Below are 4,839 nucleotides of genomic sequence, written 5' to 3'. Positions count from 1 at the left end.
TTCAAGCCTTATCCCACAAGCTGAGTAAAACTCTGGGCTAACCCAGAATATAATCACTCAGGGAGTGATTTGCAAAATATAAATTTTGAACTGAAGCAAAGGTGTGGCCTGGAGCAGAGGACTGAGCTTCACATTCATTTGTTACATCAGTGCAGCAAGTATTTTCTTCCCGTCAGACTGCTCCACGACAGACTGACAGCTTTACAGGCTCTCCTGTTCAGTCAATCAATCATATTTACTGAGCACATACTGTTGCAGAGCTCTGTATTAAGCACTTGGGAGAGTACAATACAATAGAATTTGTAGACATATTCCCTGGCCACAGTGAACGTGGTCTGTGCAAACCAGGAATGCAGCAAGTTAGTCACATGGTGTTCACTACAGTGTTCTCCAATCCCACCCCTGCAAACAACGGGTATCACTAGAGTTTTCCTTGGAAAGGTTCACTGTTTTCAGCTCAGCCTTTGGATCCCCACTCTCACTAAACCCTCAGAACCAAGTGCTTACATGTTCAACGAGCTCTCACAGAAGAGGATTAGGGTAACAGTTAAGTGTGCAGTTCTGCCATGCATATGGAAAAGAGATCAAAGAGCAGAAGCCCAAGTTCTCTCCCGCCCAGCCCAGAATCACTCAGTATTATGAATGGTCGAGCAAGTGAAAGATTTCTTTTATACAGTAAATCTGTGGCTGTTGGCAAGGTCTGTGGCTTTTGGCCACAGGTGGGTGAAGCTTTGAGCCCAGGATGTCCCCTCAGGATGTGAACAGAGACATTCCAGATTGGGATTCACAGGAGGCAAACATTGTTTTGAGCTCTCCTGATTCACGGGGCCACAATCTCTCCTTGCAATGTAACAAAGATGGAGAATATTAACATCTTGGCAGGAATCCTGTGCCCCAGAGAGTAGCATCCCAAGGACATCTCAGTGAGAAAGCAATTCTTTAATTTCGATAATGATTTTTTTGCAAATCAGGAAGCTCCTGCAGGGCAAACAGATTTCGCATTCAGGAATTCTGGCTCTCCGTGCCAAGGTAATAAAGGGAGAAATTGGCTACTATCATGTCTAAATGAACTACACAATACAGTGTTAAGATGATGATGCTTTTTAAAAAGTTAACATGCTAACAACCACCAGCCTTCCTCTTCCCCATCCATAACCCACCTTCTAAGGAGTCATTGCTCCCAAAGCAGCCAAGGCCATCCAGACCCATTTCCATTTCCATTTTTTAAATGGTATTTGTTAGGCACTTACTATGATCCAGGCATCATCATCAATCGTATTTATTGAGCGCTTACTATGTGCAGAGCACTGTACTAAGCGCTTGGAAAGTACAAATTGGCAACATATAGAGACAGTCCCTACCCAACAGTGGGCTCACAGTCTAAAAGGCACTGTGCTAAATGCTCGAGTTGGACACAGTCCACGTCCCCACATTGGACTCGCGGTATTAATCTCCATGAGGTAACTGAGGCACAGAAAAGTGAAGTGATTTACCCAAGGTCAACAGCTTGCCCAAGTGGAAAGAGCATAAGACTGAGAGATGGAGGATCTGGATTCTAATCCCAGCTGCACCACTTGTCTTCTGTGTGATCTGGGGCAAGTTGCTTCACTTCTTTGTGCCTCAGTCTCCTCGTCTGTAAAATGGGGATTAAGACTGTGAGCTTGTATCTATCCCAGTGCTTTGGCACAGAATAAGTGCTTTAACAAGTACTGTTTTTTAAAAAAGGGTAAGAAAAACTATTCTTTTTGGGGCTGGTGACCACAAATCATTGCCTTTGCTGCCTCTTTCAGGTGCGTAGCCAAAATTGCAGGGAACCAGCAACTATGGTTAGGCCGGTGTGTGGTATCGTTTTATCTTCTCCTACTGGAGCCAGTCCTCTCCTTGCGGGCGATCAATAAATCTCCTCTACAGCTCCTCCAGGCTAGCCCCTTCCCTGGTCCTCCAGCTACTCACTGGCCAGAGACAAGGGTGGGGGAAAAAAATCAATCAATCAATCAATAGGATTTACTGGGCACTTACTATGTGTAAGACACTGTATTAGCACCTGGGAGAATACAATGTAACAGAATTATATTCCCTGCCCATAACAAGCTTACAGTCTTGTGGGGGGCAGAGAGGGGGATTTACAGTCTAGATGGGGAAGGTGGAATGGGGAGAAAGAAAGAGGAAGGGAGCTGGGGGAGGATGAATGCTGACTGCCTAGAAGCTTTAAAAGTTTCTAAGAAGACACTAACATCCTCAATGGATTCACATATTAAATGAAGGCTTGTTCTTTTTTCATCAGCTTTCCTTCTGTTACTTGATCTTTGGAGATGTGAAACAACCATAAATTGAAATTGGTGTGAATTTGTCTTTCAGAGATTCTCTGCCCAATATGCCACTGTGTTATCGTAATTTAAATTTAGGTCCTGCTGGTAGGACAGATTATCCCAACATACCTCATCTGTCAGGGGTGTGTGTTCATTCATTCATTCATTCATTCAATCATATGTATTGAGTGCTTACCGTGTGCAGAGCACTGTACTAAGCGCTTGGGAAGTATAAGTTGGCAACATATAGAGACGGTCCCTACCCAACAACAGGCTCACAGTCTAGAAGGGGGAGACAAACAACAAAACAAAACAAGTAGACAGGGGTGACATGTGTGACCGACCTCTAGTTATGAGCGTTCATACCATTTAGGGCTAAACAGATTAGGCTGAATAATTGGAAATTACTGTAGGAAAGGAATAAGTAACTGGGCAAATGGTGAAGCATCGATCTGCATGCTAAAAGTCTTTATGATGATGAAGTAGAGCATTTTGCAGAGCTGAAAGCTTGGAGGGGGTGGGATCCAACTGAAAGATCTGCAGCTATTTGGAGAAGTTGCATGACTCCTGCAGTAAATGGCCACTAAACTATGACATCCATCTACAAAGATCCAGAGGTGACTTGTGGATTTCTAACTAGGAAAATTGATAGATCCATCAAATTTAGGATCTCAGGACTCCTTAAGCCAGGGACTAGTGATCCATTCCTTTTAAGCCACAGCTGTGCTTCTCAGACACTATTCATTCAATTATATTTATTGAGTACTTACTGTGTGCAAAGCACTGTATTAAGCACTTGGGAGAGTACAATGCAACAATAAACAGACACATTCCCTGCCTACAATGAGCCTACAATCTAGAGTGGGAGACAGACCAAATAAATAAATTACAGATATGCGTAAGAGCTGTGGGGTTGGTGTGGAGAGGGGTGAATAAAGGGAGCAAGTCAGGGTGACACAGAAGTGAGTGGGAGAAGAAGAAAAGGGGGCTTAGTCGGGGAGGATGTGCCTTCAACAAGGCTTTGAAGTGGGGGAGAGTAATCGCCTGTGGAATTGGAGGAGGGAAAGCATTCCAGGCCAGAGGCAGGACGTGAGGAAGGGGTCAGCAGCAAGATAGATGAGATGGAGGTACAGTGAGAAGGTTAGCATTAGAGGGGTGATGTGTGCAGGCTGGGTTGTAGTAGGAGAGTAGTGAGGTGAGGTAGGAGGGGGTAAAGTGGTGGACTGCTTTAAAGTCAATGGTGAGGAGTTTTTGTTTGATGCAGAAGTGGACAGGCAACCACTGGAGCTTCTTGAGGACTGGGGAAACATGACCTGAACGTTTTTGTAGAAAAATGACCTGGGCAGCAGAGTGAACTGGAGTGGAGAGAGACAGGAGGCTTGGAGGTCAGCCAGGAGGCGGATACAGTAATCAAAGCGGGAGAGGTTAAATGATTGTATTAACGTGGTAGCAGTTTGGATGGAGAGGAATCTGGCTCTAGAGCAAAGGCCCCCCACAAGCTCAGCACATGAGGGTAATGCACTCACGCACTCACTTCAGTCTTACAGCTTTTTGGGTAGGGATTAGCCAGTATGCCCAGCCCTTGGAGAGCCAAGATGGCAACTTCAACTTCTTGCTCTCTGTTGGCAAGATGCACATCCTCCTACCCTCTGTGAGGGCAACTCCCTCCCTTCCCCAGTTGTGAGCTGTTCCCCTCGGTGCTCTACCTGTCCGCCTCTACCGTCAACAGGTTCCTGTGAGCCTGTGAGCCTGGCCAGCCTAGGCCAGGCAGCGAAGGGGACCACTCACCAACCATGGTGGGTGGAACAGGGGACGAATCACCCCTTGCTTTGCGCGGTGTACACTGAATTGCCCTCTACATAAACTCTGAAGAGGAAGGTTTAGCTTCCATCCATGCCAGGTCCAGAATGGCTGAGTTAAGTGCCATGAAGGAGGAGTTGAGTGACAGCTGCTTAATTGCAGAATGTAGCCACTGAAGCTGGGTAGGTGATAAAGTGGCTACCAGAAGCTTCAGGAATTGTGCCCTTGCTTTCTCTTCCTCTGGGAGGAAAACGAAGCATTCAATGCCAGTCAGGAGCATCCCTCCCTCCCACACCAAACTATTTACATGTTTGATTCCCAGGATCCTTTCCTCCCCAAATCTTAGCCACCCATTGAGCCTGGGCCCTCTATGGCCCCAACCCCTCTGTGCTCTTTAGAAACCCTGCTCCTAAAACCTCTTAAACCTCCTAAAACCATTTCAGTGCCAGGAAAAGTCAGCCCTCTGCAACTTGAATCAATAATCACACCTAAAACCTTTTAATAAGTCCATCTCATGAGGATGCCTGGCAACTGTGGCACCCACACTGCCCTCTGCCAAAATAGAGTTAGAGCAATCAATGACAATCGTGGAGTGCTTACTATGTGCAGAGCACTGTACCAAGCTCCTGGGAGAGTACAACAGAGTACACAGGCTCACAGGAACTGTTTGTATCTCCCTCCCTCTTTCCCCCTGCCTCTTCCTTTTCTCTTCCCTTCTACAGCACTCTCA

The sequence above is a fragment of the Tachyglossus aculeatus genome, chromosome 12, assembly GCF_015852505.1.
Source record: "Tachyglossus aculeatus isolate mTacAcu1 chromosome 12, mTacAcu1.pri, whole genome shotgun sequence".
In the NCBI taxonomy this organism is placed as follows: Eukaryota; Metazoa; Chordata; class Mammalia; order Monotremata; family Tachyglossidae; genus Tachyglossus; species Tachyglossus aculeatus.
This window is presented reverse-complemented; position numbering follows the sequence as displayed.